This window comes from Ictidomys tridecemlineatus, unplaced genomic scaffold (assembly GCF_052094955.1).
Source record: "Ictidomys tridecemlineatus isolate mIctTri1 unplaced genomic scaffold, mIctTri1.hap1 Scaffold_261, whole genome shotgun sequence".
Lineage (NCBI taxonomy): Eukaryota > Metazoa > Chordata > Mammalia > Rodentia > Sciuridae > Ictidomys > Ictidomys tridecemlineatus.
The window spans coordinates 84,704-106,577 of NW_027522274.1; the positions used below are offsets into that span (position 1 = coordinate 84,704).

At 40.5% G+C, this 21,874-nt stretch overlaps 1 long non-coding RNA gene and 1 pseudogene across 1 annotated transcript in view; one reads left to right on the forward strand and one right to left on the reverse strand.

Annotated features, from left to right (window-relative positions):
- LOC144373146 (uncharacterized) overlaps positions 1 to 21,874 on the reverse strand; it is a 65,124-nt gene that overhangs the window by 22,433 nt on the left and 20,817 nt on the right. Inside the window, exon 3 of the long non-coding RNA XR_013432902.1 lies at positions 16,851 to 16,969. This is a non-coding gene — a long non-coding RNA (uncharacterized LOC144373146). The remainder of the gene's footprint in view (positions 1 to 16,850; positions 16,970 to 21,874) is intronic.
- LOC144373147 (melanoma inhibitory activity protein 2 pseudogene) lies at positions 14,249 to 16,283 on the forward strand (annotated as a pseudogene).

Below are 21,874 nucleotides of genomic sequence, written 5' to 3' on the forward strand. Positions count from 1 at the left end.
AAGCTCTGTACACTTTTCTCCTTATCCTTAGAGTCCTGTCACTGGGCCAGAGTGTGTCTACATAAACCCTTCCTGACATGCTGGACTGTTTCAATCTGAAGACTCCTGCTTTCTTTAGTTCACGAAATTTTTCTTCTACTTCTTTCAATGTCCATATCCTATTGAGACTACTATTAGATAGGTATTGAAACCTCTGATCTATTTTTCTATTTCTCTTGGTTTTTCTCTGATTTTTATTTTTGTATTTTGCTTTTGTTTCTAGAGATTTCTGTTTTAGAATGTTAGATTGGTTCTTAGCCTCATCTGTTACATTATTCAGCTTATCTGATCGAACATTTATTTTTACCAGTTATGCTTTGAATTTCTAGAAGCTCTGTTTCTTCTCCACAGACAACTTTTACACAATATCGTACTCTTGTTTCATGGAAGCAATACATTTTTGATCTTTCTGAGGGTACAAATCACAACTTTTTACTGGTTTGGGGTTTTTTTTCCATTAATTTTTTAAGACTGTCTTTATTTATGACTCTAGTGTCTGTGTTAGTCAGCTTCCCATTACTCTAATAAAATACCTGAGATAATGAACTTAATATACAAGGATAAAAGCTCATTTTTGCTCATGGTTTGGGAGATTTCAATACAAGATTAAAATTAAATAAAAATAAATCTGGTATCATGCAAAGCTGTGAAACCCTGGAGCAGACTCTCTTGGAAGCCAGGCTTTTGTGATTATGGACCAAGGACTAGCTGTGTCAGTTGCTGGGAACTTGTAAAAATGCAGAATCTTAGGCCTCATCCCAAACATCCCATGTCAGAACCTGCATTTAAACAAGATCCTCAGTGATTAAAAAGCCCACTGAAGTCTGAGGGCACTATTTTATGGGAGATTATAAGACAGTCTGGTATATTTGAGTGTGGCCTCCAGAGCTGACCTTGAATCCCAAATGTGTTGTTTAATTAATGCAAGTGCATGTTAAAGTTGGGGAAGCATAGTGTTTAGTCTGCTTTGTTTCTATACTAAAATACCAAAGGCTGAGTACTTTATAAAGAAAAGAGGTTTATTTATATCACAGTTTTGGGGGCTGAAAGCCCAAGTTCAAGTGTTCTCATCTTTTGATCTCTGGAAAGGGCCTCATGGTGAATAGAATCATGGTAGGAGCATTATTCAGAAGAGGTCACATGGTGAGCCAGGAAGCCAGAGAGTTAAGGGCTAGGCTTGCTCTTGTTAAAACAACCTACTCTTACAGAAACTAACTGGAGTCCCATTATAATTACATTAATTCCTTCTGAGGGTGGTGTCCCCAATCCCTGAATCACCTTCTACTATGCCACACCTCTTAAAAGTTTCACCACCTCTAACATTGCCACACTGAAGACCGAGTATCCAGCACATGAGCCTTTGGGACACATGACATGTCTGAACCAGCACACATGGCCATAGGCTGCTTAGCACAGCGCTGGCCAGTGGCAGAGGCTCTGTCATGTTAGTCCCTTCCCCATGTCCTTGCCCAAAGATGACTGGCAATTTGAAAAACTGCAGTTCCTCGGCAGGATTATTTCCCCTGTGCCTGCTATACAATTCCATCTGAATAGTAGAGGGTAAATCTCCCTCTTTGGTCTCTCCCCCAGTTTTATAAGAGCTGTGTCACCAAGTCACTCTCTGTAGTGCTGTCTTAAATGATGACTTCTGATCTGACTTGTAAAACTTAATATCAAAATGCTTTTGACATTCAAGCCTCTTTGAAGTCGACCCAGTCTACTTTCCAGGGTTAAAATGATGCTGTGCAAGATGGCTCTTTCTCACGTGAACCTGGGGAGCAGCTGAAAAGACATCTCTGCACTCTGCTGGTTTCCTCTGAGCTCCCTGTAGAAGCAAGAGGAATCCTTTGTGTCTGGTGGTGATGGCACTGCCCTGCGGTTGCCACTCCTGCTGAAGATGGCTTTGATTCACCACCAACCTCCCTACTTGGAGCTCACAGTGTACTTCCTCTGTGCAGTCTAATTGGTCCTCACCATCACCAAGTCCTCTTGGAGCTTGGCTTGGAGGTAGGGATGTCTGTCTCTTTTACAAAGGAGGGAGCACATACAGAGGCCAGATGCTTTCCAAAGAAGACAGATGCAGGATCTTGATGGGTACGTCGTCTTAACCAGATCAATGTTCTGAGAGAACCAGAAGAAATCCTACCTCTCAGGGCTGCTAACCATCAGGTCTGGAGACGGTTAACCACCAGCATCCCCTCCTCCACAGCTCAGGCACTTTAGGAGTCACCATATACAGTGAGTTACAGCAAATCATCAGGTGCCCCTTTTTAGAAAATTCTATTGCCCTTTCTCTCTCTCTCTGCTCTCCTGCCTGCCTTAACTCAGGCACCCCTTTCCCATGCCACAGACGTGAACAGTTCATCTTACCTTTGAGTACCAATCTCTCATGACTCTTGCCCAGGTATCCTAAAAAGATTTGTGCACATGTTTGTACATCCCAGGGCCTGCTCCCTCTCTCGGGCTCCACCTCTTTCCTCATGTGTACACATTTGGTATGAGCACCCTAGAACTTCTCTCAATATCTGCTGTGTGGGACTGAGGGCTGTCCTGTTGGCATAAGAGAAATTAAACGAAGCCATTGTATCCCTCCCTATGTGAGAACAGTGTTTCTGAGACTTCCTTGTGCACATCAATCTCTTTGGGAGGTGGGTGGTAGCTCACTCAGTAAATGTCATTCCGATTTGGTAGGTCTGAAGTGGGGTCTGAGATTCTACATTTCTAATAATCTCGTGGTGATCCTGAAGTAGAGGGTCTGTGAACCACATTTTGGGTGGTAAGAGATTAGAATGACCTCGCTCTCCTGAGAGGTCCTTCAGGGACTTTGGAGGTGGCAGAAATAGCCAGGGAGGGAGGACCACAGGGATGCTGCTCATGGGGATGGACCCAGGAAGCCTGTGTCCTCTCATGATTCTGTCACTATGTCTAATCAACCCATTCAGGGCATGGTTCCTGAGGGGACACTAATTTATTCATCAGAACATATCAGAAAGTCAAAGGAAAATGATATGCACAACTTGGTAAGTACTCAGACTTTGGATAAAATTCACATATATTTCTAGAATGGATAGAGGAAAGAAAAGAAAATGCTCCCTATATATAACAAAGAATATCTTTCTTAAACCAAATTCAAACATAGTAACTGATGGCAAGGCACTTAGAAGCCATCTTATCAAAGTCAAGGACAGGCAAGAGTGATGGCTATTAAGCACCAATTAACACTCTTCTGAAATTTGGAACCAAGGCACAGAAACCAGGAGAAATAAGTATAACTACAGAAAAGAAAGAGGAGACACCTTGTCATAATGTGCAGATGGTGGAATCGTCTTCACATAAAACCCAAGATTCATTTGAAAATTTTAAGAATTAATAAGAAAGCTGGGTGAAGTAGTGAGATATAAAAGAAATACAAAAAGCAATAACTGTCATACAAATGTAGCCAACAATTAGTTTGAAAATACGTGGAGGAAAGTTACTTTTACAACTGATAACAAAATGTAGAAATGAAATTAAAAATTAATGTGCAAGGCATCAATAAAACATAAAACTTTTTAAAGAGCCCTAAATGACTTGGATGCAAGGTGAGACATACTGTGCATCTTAATGGGAGATTAAATAGTCCTAGGCTGATCATATTTCAGGGTGCTGCAGGAACGTGCTGATGGAAAGCACCACGTGTGTGTCCAGGGCTTGTCGACTGTGGGCTTCACAGTAAGCTGAGCTAACCAGGCCATTTCAGAATCTCGATGGCAGTATTTCGGGGGGATTTTCTCAGCCCAGAGACTGGAAAAGATTTATGCATCTCCTGCATGCAGTACATATACCCGGCAGTCGAGTTCTGGAAACTAAGGAGGGACAGAAGGGTGTGGTACCTCATTGCTGACCATCTAGACTTTCACATAATCCTCCTGTGGTCAATACAGTGCTGCTGCCGTCATCTGGGCCCCAGGTCCCCAGTCCAGCACCCTCTGTTTTATATTTTCCAGAGAATAATTCCACACTCTTCAGCAGAGGTGTGGAGCAGACATGGAGTGGGCAAGGTGATCTTGCACATCAGATCACAAGTGGTCTCTCTTTTGAGTCCTGCCGGTGCAGTCACTTTTAGAAGTCACTTTCAAGGTGGCCCTATTCCTGAGCGTCCCACCCATAGACTGCCCCCCTTGGGCTGTGTCTCCCCAAACCCCACTGACTTCAAGCTCAGCTTCACTGGGTCTGCTAGGTCAGGTACCACTTGGCAGTAGCTCCTCAGCTTCCAAATGTCATTGGCTGGCTCTTCTCCTGTGCCATTTGCCCTTGTGCATTTATGCCTTGAAAAAATCCAATACGATGACTTAAATGTTATTGGACAGCCATCAACTCAGAGGCCCAGGTGGAAAAACCTCCAGTATTGACCGCATATGTCACAGCAGAGATCCATTTCCAACAGAAATGAGGAGGGAGAAGGAAAACGCAGAGGATCAAAGGAAAAAGCTGAGTTTAGGCCACGGGGGTTGAGGGGAAGTGAAGCATGAGATTTTTTTTTTCTTAAAGGGCATTTTTTTAAGAGGGAAAATCTCCTTTACAAAGCAAGCTGGCCCTATGTATCAAGAGCCTTAATATATGCAAGCTCTTTAACCCAAAAATCCTTCTATTTCAATCTGCCCCAAGGAATGATTTTAAATCTCAAATAAACTTCATGAACAAAGATGCTCATCAAAGTATAGGCATGATAGCCAAAAAAAAAAAAAAAAGGAAATAATTTAAATGGCCAACAGGAGCAAATGCTTGAGGGGCTTAATAACAGCCACTTGGTGAAATATGTTGTGCAATCGCTAAAAACAATGTTTGCATCACAGATTGCAATACAAACAAGAGAAATATTTATGTTAGGAAAAAACTGGGCAAAATTAAATATGTACTATGCTTAAAATACATAAAATAAATTTTTAAGAAAGCTTTGCCTAGAAAAGAAACAAAAGGCATACTCCAAATGTTAATATTTATAAAGTTTTATTTTTCTCTTCCTTTTTACTTTTCTATCATAAGCAAGTATTTCTTCTTTTTGAATAACAGTACTATTGAGATATAATTTACATTATAGAATTCACCCTTTAAAAGTACACAATTTGACGGGGTTTAATATATCCATAGTTACATACAACAATGGCAACTCAATTTTAGAACACTTTCTGTATCTTAAAAGGAAACCCTATACATTTTAGCTATCTTTCCCAGTTCCCCATCCCTTCGCAGACCTAAGAAACATTGATCTACTATCTCTCTATGCATTTGCTTATTCTGAATCTGTCATTAAATGGAATCATACCACACCTAGCTTTTTGCATCTGGCATATTTTACTATTTTTCAAGATTCAACTGTAATGTAGCAAATATCTCTATACTATTCCTTTTTATGGTCAAATAATATTCCATTGTATAGACATACCATATTTTATTTATTGACTCATCAGTTGATAGAAGTTTGGGTTGTTTTTACCTTTTGGCTATTATGAATAATGTTTTTATAAACATTTATGTACATGTTTTTGCCCAATTTGATATACATTTTTATTTCTCTTGGTTATTTTCTAGGAATAGAATTGCTAGGTCATACGATAAGCCTATGTTGACTCTTTTGAAGAATAGCTAGACTGTTTTCCAATATGGCTGCACCATTTTATATAACCTCCCAATAACATGTGAAGATTCTAATTCCTCCTCATCTTCACCAACTCTTATTATTATCTGTCATTTTATTATAGCCCTTTTTCTGAATGTGAAATGGTATCTCACTGTGATTTTGGTTTGTATTTCCCTGATGGCTAATGACATTGAGCAACTTTCATTGGCAATTTGTATAACTTCTTTGAAGAAATGTCTATTTAGATACTTTGACCAGTTTTTAAGTTGGGCTACTTGTCCTTCTATTTGAGCTGTATTTCTTTTTTCCATTTCCTTTCCTTGTGCTGGGGATGGGTCCTCATACATGGTAGGCAAGCACTCTGCATCACCAGCCCCAATTGTACACCTTCTCACTTTGATGTTGCTGTCATTTCCTTTTTTTTTCCCCTGTGGTGCTAGAGATTTAACCCAGGGCCTTGCATATGCTAGACAAATGCTGTACCACTAAGCTACACAGCCAGCCCTGATGTTATTTCTCACTGGACATTTTTTAAGACATTCTTTGGTCTTTTGACAAATCAGTTAGCCCAGATCAATTTCTCACATGTTTTCCAGGTGAAAAACAAAATCAGGAACTAATCGTACTGGTCATTTCTGTGTTGCGCAATTATTGCTTTATCATGTTGTTTTGATGGACCAGCAACTGGAATAGCTCTTCTGTTTGTACATCTACCACTTATGAGTCTTCACAGGAAGCTGAATCCTCTTCCCACCATGGAAGCTGAGAAGTCCAGATGATGTCTTTCCTGTCTCCCTCATAACTAGGACATGAGCACATGGTTTAGACTCAGCCAATCAGAATCCCACCTGCCCCAGACGGGATGAAGAACACGAGAGTCAACGGGAAAACACTCTAGAGATGAAGGAACCTGGCTATGGTACTGCGTCGAAGGGTGGCAGCAGGGGCAGCAATAATGAGTGCACTGTGTCCCTGGCAGCTGTGGGGTAGCAGAAATGCCAGCTGAGGCTCTGTGGTTCCCAGCAGTTGTAGCAATAACATCCTCCCCAGTCTGGTTCTGGGCAATGTTTTGTCTGGGAAGTGCTGTCCACCTTTCTGTTCTTGTCCATTTTCTAAGCTCAGATCTCTGACTTTCCCAATGATGTGGAAAAGGATCCAATATCAGGAAGTTCCTTTTGCGCTTAAATTAGCATAACTGCTTTCTACTGTTGCAATTAAGTACCTTGACTAGCCAAAGATGATGTTTCTTTTCCTAAGAAATGTCTCCTTTATAATTGACTCACATGCAATAGCAACATTTAGACTTTAATGTGATAACACCAAGTGCTAAGGATGAGAAGGTTAAACAGATGCTGGGCTTTGACTGATCTCTGTCAAAGTTCTCTAGTTGAAAGCAACCCCTACAGGCAATGAAGCACTCCAATCTAGACAAAACCTGGGTGAAAAATGTTTGCTGTTCTTCAGAGCAACACCACAAACACAGAGAAGCAAAGAAGGTCTCGTTTAAGGTAGTACAGAGCCTCGATTTAGAAAAAACATGGCTCTATAACACTGGGAAGTAATCCAACTCCATGGCCCTGTGGAACTAATGTTGGTACTGACTGAGGGCATTCAGGCAGAATTGGTGGCTCCTAGGAGTGCATCTGCTTTCTATACTGACCATGGCAGCCAGCTTGCAAGATGGTCCCCATTGATCCTCACCTCCTGGTCAGCCAAGCCTCATGTGGTTTCTTTTCATATTGAATCATAGCTAATCTGGGTGTCAAAGAATATGGCAGAAGAGGTGGTATGTGACATCCAAGGCTGGGTCATAAAAGACATTACAGCCTCCTTTGTGACCTTCCGGATCACTCTGGGGAAGCCAGCCACTATGATCGGAAGGCACTCAAGCATCTCCATGGGCTGGAGCGGAGCTGATGTGCCCACTAACAGTCAGCACCCACTTTACAGTCTGACAGTGAATTACCCTGGACAAGCTTCCAGATGACTGCAGCCTCAGGGGAGATTTCAAGCCAGAACTGCCCCACCAAGCCACTCCTGGCTCTCTGGCCCAGAGAAACCATGAGAGCTATTAAGCCTCTGATTGTTGGGTGATTTGTTGTGCAACAATAGTCAAATAACACTTGCCCTCTATTTAAAAAAAACAAACAATAAATTTCACTAGATGAGCAATGGGGACACCAATAAACCACTCATTCAGCAACTAGCATACTTAAGAATATCCTTTTTCCAGTGTGGTATGCTCCTCTGCAGAGCAGGTTCCTGCTCAATGTGAAATTTTTAAAATAACATTCGACCCATATATGTGTTGCTAGTGGTAGAGAATTTTCTCTTTTTAAGAGAGGTCCGGGGTACATAGAGTACTTCCCAGCAGTGCTGAAACTGAGGAATGCTATAAAAACAGATGCTACCAGGAGCAAGGAGCACATGCCAAGTGTAAAACCCCAGCCTTAGGGACAGGATCTTAGGCCTGGCCACAACTCAAGTAGCCTCAGACATCCAGAGAGCACTGTGAGTCTCTCTGTCAAGGCTCCCCAATCTGCTCCCATTCCTAAGACCTGGCAATTTAATAAAATCATTTTTAGCTTATCACAGTGTATCTTAATAAAGCTTGTGTCACATGAAGTACTTAGACCTTTACACTGAACACTTTTCAGCATCCCCAGCATGAAAAAGCCTCTTTGCCTAGAAAAAAAAATTCAAAGACTCTAAACTCTGCCAATACTACACTTAGAAAAACATCAACAATGATTAAGTGTGTCTTATGGAGTAGCTGTGTGAACGGCAGGCAGAACTATAATTAACAATCAAGTCAATCAACAAATATGTATTTTGTTTTTAGAAATGCACCAGTTTGGCAATGCTCTAAAACTGGCAGAATGTCTTCTTTTACTCAACACCACAATCCAGCTACCCTGCTCTCACATACACACCTAGCCCTTTGTAATTATTTGCGAATTAAACATGACACAATTTTTTTGCAAACGTTATTGAGAGTCTTTCATGCTAACAAGGACTGGATGTGACAGGTCCTTTGGAAATATTTGTGATGGTGGATTTTGCACAGGGTTTCTGCTCCAGGACCCCCTCCCCACCTCAGACCGAGCTCAAGTGCTCCCAGGATTGCACTTAGCAAAGTCATAGTTGGTACAGCTTCACACCATCCCCCAAAGACCAGCTCAGCCAATGGGTGCAGCCGCCTCGCTCACCCTGTCATGCTCTGACCTTTCTGATACTCAGCTCTGTCTTTCCCAGACTTGGGTCTTTAACATGTTTACAAATAGTCTTCACTGGAATTCATGCTAGTCATGCTAACAAAGAGAAGAAGAGCGAGAACCCGAATTACTAGCATACATTTTGAAAAAATAAATACCAAAACAGACACTACAGAAAAACAGAAGATAATTAGAAATTATATTGAAACCATAACTCTAATAAAATAGGTGATAGTGAAGGCATCAGTAAATTCCTAAAGTCATATGACCTGCCCAGATTGAGCCAGGAAGATATACATGCTACAGTCCAGCTTGGCAAATAACCGGGAGGTGACAAGCAACTTGAAGGTTGAAGTGGGAACTACTTTATTGCAAGTGAACTCAGCGGAACTGAGCAAGAACTCAAAGTAGTGGGCTCCTAAGGTAGCGGAACCGCTTTTCTGCAGGACAACAGAGGTATATATACCTAACTAATTACACACAGCTTGACTCAATTAACATCATCTAGATACAGCAGTCAGCCAATAAGGAATCCTCATCATTTTAATGGCTCGCTTGCATTGCTTAACAAACCACTCCTCCTGTCAAACTGCCAGGCTCCATCTTGACTTGATTTGCATCCCCAACATACATCACTTAAAGAGACCAATATCAAGTGAGGACCTAGAAGAAGTCATCAAAAAGATCAGCAACCAAGAAAAGCCCAGGACCAGATGGATATAGAGCCAAGTTTTAAAAGACTTCTCAGGAAGAACTAATACCAATACTCTTCAATCTATTTCAGGAAACAGAAAAAGAAGGAGTACTTCCAACTTCATTCTATAAGGCCAATATCACCCTGATTCCCAAACCAGAGAAAGAAACCTCAAAGAAAGGAAACCTCAGACCAGTATCTCTAATGAATATATATGCAAAAATCCTCAATTAAATTCTGGCAAATTGAATACAAAAACATATAAAAAATATCATGCACCATGATCAGGTGGGATTCCTCCCAGGTATGCAAGGTTTGTTCAACATATGGAAATCAATCAATATAATTCATCACATCAATAGACTTCAAGATAAGAACCATATGACCATCTCAATAGATGCAGAAAAAGCATTTGACAAAATACAGCACTGCTTTATGTTCAAAACACTGGAAAAACTAGGGATAACAGGAACTCATGTCAACATCATAAAGGCTATCTCTGCGAAGCCTCAGGCCAACATTATTCTAAATACAGAAAAAAGGAAGGCATTCCATCTAAAAATTGCCACAAGACAGGAATGCCCTGTTTCTCCACTTCTATTAAACATAGTTTTTGAAACACTGGCCAGAACAATTAGAGAGACAAAGTAAATCAAAGGGCTGAGTATAGGAAAAGAAGAAGGTAAATTAGTACTATTTGCTGATCATATGATTCTATATCTAGAAGAACTAAAAAGTCCATCAGAAAACTTCTAAAACTAGTAAATGAGTTCAGCAAAGTAGCAGGATATAAAATCAACACCAATATATAAAAGGAATTTCTGCATATAAGCCTCTGCGACCGAAATGTATGAAACTGCCCCATTCACAATAACCTGAAAAAAATAAGACACTTGGAAATGAATTTAAAGAAAGAGGTGACAGATCTATAAAACAAAACCTACAAAACCCTAATAAGAGTCATAGAAGAAGACCTTAGAAGGCAGAAACGTCTACCTTGCTCTTTGCTAAGCAGAATTAATTTTATCAAATTGGCCATACTACCAAAAACACTAAACAGATTTAATGCAGTTACGATCAAAATCAATGACGATCAATGGTATTCCTCTTAGAAAGTGAAAACCAGATGAGATTTTCAGGGAGAGAACTAAGATGTCAGAGTAGAGGAGATACTGTGTCTGGGGGCTCTGCACATGGACCCGAGAAAACAGTCAAAATGCTTCTCCACCAGGTCCTGCCATGATGGAAAAGCTACATTTCAGAGCATGTGACAGGACACCATACAGTGAACCTCTCACAGATTCTACCAGAGTGGGAAGCACAACGCAGAACCCAGAGGCTTTGTTTGCCAGTAAGATTCCAGACACCAGCCCCAAACCCACAATCTGCAGATCAACCTAGGATTCACCCCTTCCTGCTGCTACAGTTCCCTTTGAAGAGTGGGGTGTTGTGTGAAAAAATAAGTAAAACATTTACCAACACATGTTCTGGGAAACTGGGATCAGTGTTTGATGATACAACATCAGGATCCCTGCAGGCTGGTGTGGTGTGTGGATGCAAATTTGCCAATGACATGATCCTATACTTAGCAGACCCAAAAAATTCAACCAAGAAACTTCTAGAACTAGTAAATGAATCCAGCAAAGTGCAGGATATAAAATCAATACCAATAAATCAAAGGCATTCCTGTATATCAGTGACAAATTCTCTGAAATGGAAATGAGGATAACTACTCCATTCACAATATCCTCAAAAAAAAAAAAAAAAAACCTGGGAATCAACTTAACAAAAGAGGTGAAAGAGCTATACAATGAAAACTACAGAACCCTGAAGAAAGAAATAGAAGAAGACCTTAGAAGATGGAAGGATTTACCTTGCTCATGGATTGGTAGAATTAATATTATTAAGATGGCCATATTACCAAAAGCACTTTACAGATTCAATGCAATTCCCATCAAAATCCCAATGACATTCTTGCAGAAATGGAAAAAGCAATCATGAAATTCATCTGGAAAAACAAGAGACCCAGATTAGCTAAAATAATTATAAGCAGGAAGAGTGAAATTGGTGGTATCACAATTCCAGATTTTAAATTATACTATAGAGCAACAGTAACAAAAACTGCATGGTACTGGCACCAAACCAGGCTGGTAGACCAAGGGTACAAAATAGAGGACACAGAGACAAATCCACAAAATTACAACTACCTTATATTAGACAAAGGTGCTAAAACCATGCAATGGAGAAAGAATAGCATTTTCAACAATGGTGCTGGGAGAACTGGAAATCCATATGCAACAAAATGAAATTGAATCCCTTTCTCTCACCATGCACAAAAGTCAACTCAAAATGGATCAAGGAGCTAGGAATCAGACCAGAAACTCTGCATGTAAAAGAAGATAAAGTTGGCCCTAATCTTCATCATGTGGGGGCAGGCCTCAAACTTCTTAATAAGACACCTATAGCACAAGAGTTAAAACCAAGAATCAACAAATGGGACAAATTCAAACTAAAAAGTTTTTTCTCAGCAAGAGAAATAATATCTGAGGTGAAGAGGGAGCCTACATCCTGGGAACAATTTTTTACCCCTCAAACATCAGATAGAGCTCAATCTCTAGAGTATACAAAGAACTCAAAAAGTTAAACAACAACAACAAAATAACCCAATCAACAAATGGGCCAAGGACTTGGGCAGAAACTTCTCAGAAGAGGATATACAATCAATCAACAAATACATGAAAAAATGATCACCATCTCTAGCAATCAGAGAAATTCAAATTAAAACTGCTCTAAGATACCATCTCACTCCAATAAGAATGGCAGCCATTATGAAGTCAAACAACAATAAGTGCTGGCGAGGTTTCGGGGAAAAAAGTACACTCATACTTTGCTGGTGGGACTGAAAATTGGTGCAGCCAATTTGAAAAGCAGTATGGAGATTCCTTAGAAAGCTGGGAGTGGAACCACCATTTGACCCAGCTATTCCCCTTCTCGGGCTAGAGCAAAAAGACCTAAAAAGAGCATACTACAGGACACAGCCACATCAATGTTTATAGCAGCACAATTCACAATAGCTAGAATGTGGAACCAACCTAGATGCCCTTCAATAGATGAATGGATTAAAAAAATATGGCATTTATACACAATGGAATATTACTCAGGACTAAAAAATAACAAGATCATGGCATTTGCAGGCAAATGGATGGCATTAGAGCAGACTATGCTAAGTGAAGTGAGCCAATCCCTGAAAAACAAATGCCAAATGTCTTCTCTGATATAAGTGGGGTGACTCAAAATGGGATAGGGAGGAAGAGCATGAGAAGAAGACTACCACTAAATAGGGAAGAAAGGTGGGAGGGAAAAAGAGGGAGAAGGAAAGTTGCACAGAAGATGGAAGGAGAAGCACATTGTTATACAGAATACATATATGATGTTCTAATGAGAAAAAGAAAAAAAGTGTGTCACATTAGATTGGATAGATAGAAAGGATGGGAGAGGAGGGGAGGAGTAAGGAGGATAGGAAGGGCAGCAGAATAGAATAGACAATATGATTGATGTATGTACAATCCATGTATGTATTATGTGTAAAAATACATTCTGCCGACATGTGTGACTAAAAAAAATTTTAAAATAAAGTAAAAAAAAAAGACAGTACAATGATCAAAAATAACAGTTCTTATTTAACCAGTTGTTTAATTTTTATGGTTGCTTGCTCTATAAAAAATAAAATTTAATAAAAACAATGTTATGGGTAAACTTAAAAAAAAGAAAAATAAGTCATTAACCCAGCTTTAAAAAGAAAGAAAGAAAGAAAGAAAGAAAGTAGTGTATCAAGAGAGTTTTCTCCTTTAGAAATAATTCAAATGACCTTCCTAGAAAGAGTCAGCAGGTCTGGGGATAGAGCTGAGTGGTAGTGGGCTGGCCTAGCATGCAGAAGGCCTTGGAGTTTAAAGCCCAATACTGCAAGAAAAGAAAAGGGAGGGAAGGGAGAAAAAAGAAGGAAGGGAGGGAGGAAGAGAGGAAGTAAAGAAGGAAGAAAAAAAGGAAAAAATGAAGAAAGGGAGGGAGGAAGGAAGGAAGGAAGAAAAAAGGGAAAGAACAAAAGCAGGGAAAGCAATGAGTCATTAAAGCAAAAGGGCAAGCAGTACAAATATAAATATATGGCATAAAATCTGTTGAGACAGTTTAGAACGCTTTAGAATTTGTATGACATCAAACTGAGTGGCATTATGACTGTATAGAAACTTAAGAGGCTCCACCTTCCTTGGCCTGGCCTAAACCAAACTCAGGGGTGGGAGGCATAGAGAGGACTCCTGTCTGGCTGGAGTGGAAGGGACTTGAACCCATGACACTTCAGGATGCACTGGTTAGGGAAGGAAGGGGCCAAGACTCCCCTGATGGGCACTTGAGCACCACAAGGCTCCTGGGAGTCCTTCACCCCAGCTCCCCACCATCACAACCCCCCCCTTGCAGGGGTTCTCAGTGGTCTGTTCCGTTGCCTGGTGCAGGTTTGAGTTCCTCACCAAACACCTGAGTGTTCACAGCCTACGTTGGCCTGCCTGGGCAGGCTGTGGTTGTGGTGGCAAGAGCCAAAGCCAACTTAGCTTGATGGAGGCACCAAGGACTGCCCTACAGCCATATTAGCGGGTGGTCCTGGAAGAAGTAGGCAGGGTTGTGGCAGCATTGTCTGAAGACATGACGCCAGGCCCTAATCCTTATGGTGTTCCTTCGGAGTTGGTGATGTGTAGAGCTATTGGATGTTTTGCTCTTCTCTTGTTTTTGTGGAGAAGTTTTCATTGTGTTAGAAGGAGGCTTTATGTGGGAAGAGAAAAACAGCTGGCTTTAAAACTTTCTAGAAGAATTGAAGAAAAATGTGAACTACTTGAAAAAGTCAGCCTTGTTCAAAAAGAGCTTGAAGGCTTAGAGTCAACTTTAAAGGGCAGCAGTTCTGAGAAGGGTCCAAGAGACGTCCTAAATTTGGAGGCAACCTATGAAAAGCTGCATAGGTCCAAACCTAGCCATGGGGATGAAAGACTCTTTCTAGAAAAAGAGCTAGAAGAACAAAAGGCCAAACATTGTAAACAGGATGAAATCATGGCAGATATATCGAGAAGGATAAAGTCCCTTGAAGGTGAATCAGAATCAATCAGCTCACAAATAGCTAAAACTAAAACAAACTTGAGACTGCTTCAAATGAGTGAGGAAGGACTTCAGCTGGCAATGAAGGAAGCCTTGGATGAATGTTCCCAGCTTCAGCAAAGTCAGAAACCGATCTTACAAGGAGACGCTGAAGCATGGAGGGAACAAGGACGTGTCCAATGTAAAGAGAGCACCACATTGGAAGACTTTCAATTCCATGCAAAACAAGCTCAAACTGATAAAGATAATCACATGGAGTCTCTGACTGAAGGCTTGCTGAAGATGAAAGATAGGTCTTCTCCAACCAAGAGAGCCCAAACAGTCACTGGGAACTTGGAATGGGGAATGACAAGTGAATCAGGAATTGGTGCTCACTTGGATGATGAGCCCAAAGGAGCTATGAAGAAACTGGTTGATGGCGCTAAGCTAAAGGCCTCCTTAGAAACCTTAGAAGGACAAAGATATCAAACTTGTGCTTCCTTATCTGAAGTAGAGAAAACAAAGGAAGACCTTAGAGAACAGATTAGAAGTCTGAAGACCGAACAGGCAAACTTGCTGTCAGAAAATACACAGCTTGAAGGTGAGAATGAGAACCTTCAGCAGAAATTTAAAGTCATGATGGAATGCTATCAAGAAAATATGATGAAACTCCATAGGAAACTCAGAGTAGAGGAAAATTACCAGGTGGAGCAAGAGGAGAAACTTTCCAAGGTCAAAGAAGAGATGGGCCATACAAGAGAAGAGCTGGAGACCTACAGAAAGCGAGCCAAATATCTTAAAGAAGAATTGGAGAGAACCATTCAGTCCTGTCAGGGGAAGATTATTTACTCTGAGAAAAAAGCACATGAGAGTGAGTTGGCGGTTTGGATTGCTGAAAGAAACCTCCATTATTTCATGAAACAAAACGCTCGCAATAGACAAAAGTTAACTGAAAGGGAGCTTCAATTTGAACTTGTAGAGGAAGATCCCTGTGCACTTGGTGTTTCAAATGTGGCATTGGGCAGAAAGCATTCCCCCAATGGTCCCTCACCATTGGGTCCTCCTTGGCAAGGTGGATGTTATTCGAATTATGGTAGACCATCGCGACCAGCAGAACTCAGAGGTTCTAATCTGCCTTCTTTGGATAAAAAGGATGGGCCTATGTCTTCAGAAAGTCAATCCAGTAGAAAGGAGACCAAAATCAATCTTGATGATTCCAATGTGCCCGATTCATCTCTCCCTGCTGAAAACCAAGCAACTGGCTCCGGCTCATTTTTGGCACCTTTTCCTCCAGTCAGAGGTGAATTGTTTCCTGTGGACCCAAGGAGTCAGTTCATGAGAAGAGGACCATTTTTCCTTCCGCCTCCTCCAGGAAACAGGTATGGGGCACCTCGAGATTATTTTCCACTGGGCTCACCACCCCCTCCATTTTTTCCAATGCCAGATGTCTATGAATGGAGGTATTTTCCTCATGACCTTCCCCCAAGAGCTGGATGTCCTCCCCCCACCCCTGCATTCTGAAAGTAGAAGTGAGTGCCCTTCAGGCTTCATTCCGCCTTCAAGTGAGCCTGCTACTGAACAACAACAAGAAACCTGATGTTTTTGATCTCTCTTCGAAAGTAATTTGACTTACCTCTCATTTTTAGTTTTTAAGTAATTGCTTTTACTTAAATAAGTGATTATACTTTTGCTCCGATTGAAGCTAAATAAAACTATAATTCTTAGGATAGTATTTTGGAAATAAAGATGGTTTAAATATGATACTATGAATAAATTATTTCCATTCTGTTTTACTCTAAAGATTCCAGCATTGAATTTGATTAATCCACTATTCTATAAACAACAATGGGATTTTCATGTATGTCATCTAGCCTTTGGGGATATTTTAAATGCCCAACAAAGGCAGTCCCTTTATAGAAAGAAGTGTATTTACTATGATTGTAGCAAATGTGAAAGGAACTTTATGCTTAATGAAAGATTTTCATTGATTTTCAGTCTTGTGGGGCATGTCAACTAGTTTTCCCATAAAACAATAACTAGAGCATATTAAGAGTAAACCAGAAAACACTACTAAACATGTCATGGAAGTAGGAGATCTCAAAGACAAAGAAAGTTGCAGTTCTCAGGAAACATTTTGGAATTGGAAACCACAATTTAAACTTACTCTGTTCCCATTTTCCCTGAGTCATCTTGATGACTTCTTCTTCTTCTTCCTCCCTCCTCCTCCTCCTCCTCCTTCTTCTATTTTTCTTTGTGTTCTTCATCTTTGAGTTCTTCTTCTACCTTTAATTAATTAATCACTCAATCAATCAATTAATTAATTTTTATGTGGTTCTAAGAATCCTACTCAGTACCTTGCATGTGCTAAGTGAGGGCTGTTCCACTGATCCACAACCCCAGTTCCTGTCTTTTATATTTGATGCCCATTTTCCTGAAATTTAGAATTGCATTCTGCTGTGGTTCACTGATAAAGGATTACCTAGTCTTTGGTTTTTGAGGAGATATTTGTAAAATACACATGAATTATTAGGACACTGAAAAAAGAATCAGACACATAATTCTCAGCTTTTGGTATTCTTAGATTTGATACTCATAAAATGACTCTGCTAAACTACTTTAAGTTTTTTGAACTGCTCACTTTCAACTTCTATATCATTGCCAACAAGTGACAATTGGCCAACCTGCACCAATACACAGAGAACACTTTGAACAAGTTTTACCCAATAGAGACCAAGAATGAACATGTATTAAAAATGCCCTAACTATAGTGAAAGCTTCATTCAAATGTTAAATATGCTCTCTAAATGTGTGTGTGCATGTGTTTAAAGTATACATTTAAACCTAAAATGAAAGTAGTAGTATAACCTCCTTCTTAAAAATAAGAAGCAGCTCTATTAAAACATTTGAAGCACAGTGAAGAATCTGCCTGATACTTGAGCCCAAAATTAATATAAATAAAAAAATTCGGGTCTTGCAAAAGAAAGTCTACACTTTTAATAAATCTAATAATTCTGTTTTCCCTCAAGAGTCACACTGGTTGTCAAATCAGTCCTTACTTGCCAGCATAAAATATTACTTTCTCTAAGCGAGTGGATGAAAGTTCCGAAGTTATGGTCTGTATAAAATGAACTGATGATCACTCACTGATTGTTATCCAGAACTACTTTTGCCCTAACTACTATTGGTGAATATTTTCTCATATAGTTCATGTCTTATACCAGTCAACTTGAAAAAATCTAATTTCAGGTTTTAATCTGAACGGAAATAGTGAAATACCATGATACAGTCCTCTAACAACATTTTGCTTCAAGAGAAAAAAGGTGAAAGGCTGTTCTAAACAAAACACCACTTACTAAATCAGCTTCCAACTAAGTAAATGACAGTCAAGTAAAACAAAACAATATTTGTGGGAGGCCATCCTCACACGTGATTTGAGTTACCTCCATGGCTGGGTGAGAGGCGTTCAGACACAGCTGTGTCAGAGATTTCCCCATCCTTCTCTAGGTCCGAGGGCTTGTCAGTGCAGAGGCGTGTCTGGTCACTGCCCCGAAGACCCAATCCTTGCCCCTGACCTTGGGCTGCTGCCCCCCTTAACCTTCATTGGATGGGATTTTCCCTGGAATTTTTTGTTTCTCAATGAAAGTCTACTCCCTGGCATGTTCCCTCTTGCTAGCCTCTTCAGTAAACCTCGTTACTGCATTTGGTGGCTGGTGGTGGGAGCTAGGAGAAGCCCTCCCAGAGCTGGTATTAAAGGGAATGGAACCACCATTTGACCCAGCTATTCCCCTTCTGGGTCTATTCCCTAAAGACCTAAAAAGAGCATGCTACAGGGACACTGCTACATCGATGTCCATAGCAACACAATTCACAATAGCAAGACTGTGGAAGCAACCTAGATGCCCTTCAATAGACGAATGGATAAAAAAATGTGGCATTTATACACAATGGAGTATTAGTCTGCATTAAAAAATGACAAAATCATAGAATTTGGAGGGAAATGGATGGCATTAGAGCAGATTATGCTAAGTGAAGCCAGCCAATCCCTAAAAAACAAACGCCAGCTGTCTTCTTTGATATAAGGAGAGTAAGAACAGAGTAGGGAAGAAGAGCATGAGAAGAAGACTAACATTAACCAGGGATGAGAGGTGGGAGGGAAAGGGAGAGAGAAGGGAAATTGCATGGAAATGGAAGGAGACCCTCAGGGTTATACAAAATTACATACAAGAGGAAGTGGGGGAAAAGGGAAAAATAATACCAGGGGGAGAAATGAATTACAGTAGAAGGGGTAGTGAGAGAAGAGGGGAGGGGAGGGGAGGGGGGATAGTAGAGGATAGGAAAGGCAGCAGAATACAACATACATGAGTATGTCAATATGTAAATCAATGGAAGTGTAACTGATGTGATTCTGCAATCTGTATGCGGGGTAAAAATGGGAGTTCATAACCCACTTGAATCAAAGTGTGAAATATGATATATCAAGAACTATGTAATATTTTGAACAACCAACAATAAAAAAAAAAGAGGAGACTCTTGGTTATGATCAGAGGTTGAACTACCATATGCTTCAGAGGCTAGGATTTTTACAAATTATCAAGTTTACAAATAGTCTTTGTGTAATTTATATTTACCTGTATATACAGATTATTATTTTATATCTTTTTTTAAAAAATGAGATGAAGGGGCTGGGGCTCAGTGGTAGAGCACTTGCCTAGCATGTGTGAGGCACTGGGTTTGATTCTCAGCACCACATATAAATAAAATAAAGGTCCACCGACAACTAAAAAACTATTTTAGAAAATGAGATGAAGGCGTAATTCACACACAATAGAATTCAACCTTTTTAGTGTATAGTCTGTGAGTTCTGACAAATACAGCCATATAATTACTATCCTAGTCAAGATAGAAAATAGTTCTGTCACCCCAAACTCCCCTCTGCTCATTGTAGTCTCTCCCTTTCCCCACCCCTTGTCCCTGGAAACCACTGATCTATGTCTGTCCCTACAGTTTGGGCTTTTCCAGAATTCCATATGAAAGGAACCTTAGAGTGTATAAGAGCCTGCAGGTTTAGTTCTTACCTAGAAGCACATTCATTTTTTTTGGGGGGGGTACTGGAGATTGAACCCAGGAGTGCTTTACCAATAAGATACACCCCTGGTCCTTTTTACTTTTTATTTTGAGACAGGTCCTCACTAAGTTGCTGAGGCTGGCATTGAAGTTGGGATCCTCCTGCCTGAGTCTCCCAAGCAGCTGTGATGACAGGCAGGCTCACTGAGCCCAGATAGGAGCACTGTCTTGCAAATAGCAAGGCAACTGAAGATGAATACCTTGAATAAAGTCAGCAGTCAGGAAAGGGCTCTCCCAGCCAGGATCTGGGATTTATAAAACTCTGCTTCCTGGCCTGGATAATAGGCACAAAATGAACCACTTACCTTACACTAAAATGGGAATAATCACACATAAGCTGAACATCTAGTCTGCGTGACATGAGGACAGATGCTGTGCTGGCAGCAGGCTGTGGTGTTCTGAGACTAGGAACTCACCTGAATGCTAGCCCAGGGACCGTTTATCCACTGGGGACAGTCGATGTCATCACAATGCTACTCCAGAGAAGCATCTCCACAGTCAAGGCACACACAGGACCCCACAAAACGGCCAACCATGTGAAGAAATCCAAAGCCAGGAGCAAAAGTCAGCAGATTCAACAAATAAACACAAGCCAGACACTGAAAATACCGAAGTTGGAAAGGGACTTTAAAACAGCCACACTCAAAGTGTTCAAAGAAATTAGAGAAGGTATAAAATAAGGCAAAAGCAGAATATTGGAAGAGATCAACAGAATAATAGAAGGTGTCAAAGAGAAAGTTACAGAAATGAACAATATAATAATTGATTCTTTAAAAGTATGGTCAGGTTAAACAATTACTAGTCACTGAAGGAAATCACAGAGATATAAAGATATAAAGAGATATGAAATATGAGGGAGTAAGATACATTGAGGGAGGCGGAGAGTCACTCATTATGCCTAAGGGAAGTTCTTCTCCCCAAGAGATAATGGCTAAGATTTTTTTCAGAGATTCAGAAGGACATGTGGCCTTACATTGAATAAGCATACAAAGCCTGAAGCAGGAGAAAGAGGCATCCACATCTACAAAGAAAAAAAAATGATAAAAGCTAGTTATAAATTACCCACAAGAGAATGACCATCAGATAACAGGAGAGCTCCATCCACATGGACCCTGTGAGAAGGGGACTCGCATCTTCAAGTGCTGAGGAAAAATACCCTCAGAGAGATTGCAAGGTAGGTCATTTTCCTCCCTCCCCCTCTTTCAATATATCCAGACTGAAAGGGCCAACGTTACTGTAAACAAGCCCTTATGTATTTTGGCAGGTCCCTTTGAGGAAATGACCAAAGAGAATCATGGGGAGGGGAAGTGCAATTTGGTGGGTGGGGCTTGCTGCATCTAGACTGATTTAGAACTGTGTGCATCGCGCCTAACTTCTGCATCCATTGAAACTACCTCTTGAGAGAAATCAGGTGTATTAGTTAGAGGGAGGTGAAATAAACACTAAGATCCTCCCTGAAAGAAGTAGAACTAGTAAGCAATGCAAAGGGAAGGAAGAGAGGGAGAAAGAGAGGGGAGATAGAGAAAAAGAGAGGGAGAAGGAAAGAAAAAAAGAAAGAAAGAAGAAAAGTCATGTGTCCTTGTTTGCTAGGGCTCTCCTGACAAAGTGCCACAGTGGGTGGCTTGAACTACAGAAACTTATGTTCTCCCAGTTTGGGAGGCTAGAAGTCTGGTCCAGGTGTCAGTAGGTCTGCTTCAGCTGAGGCCCTCTCCTGAGCTGGCAGACGGCCACCTCTCAGTGTCCTCTGTGCATACATATGTCTGTGTCCAAATTTCCTCTTCTTGTGAGGACATTTGTCATTGAATTAGGGCCCAACCTAAAGACCACATAAATTAGTTACCTCTCTCAAGATCTTATCTCCAAATACAGTTCCATTCTGAGGTACTGGAGGTTCAACTTGAATTTTAAGGAAACATGATTCAGTCCATAACAATAAGTTATTAACAGAGAAATCAGTAGGATCTAATTAAAGATTTAATCATCATCATCATCAATTTGAGGAGTTTAAAAACACAGGGCGTTATTCTACAGACAGTCCCTGACTTCCAATGGTTGAATTTTCTC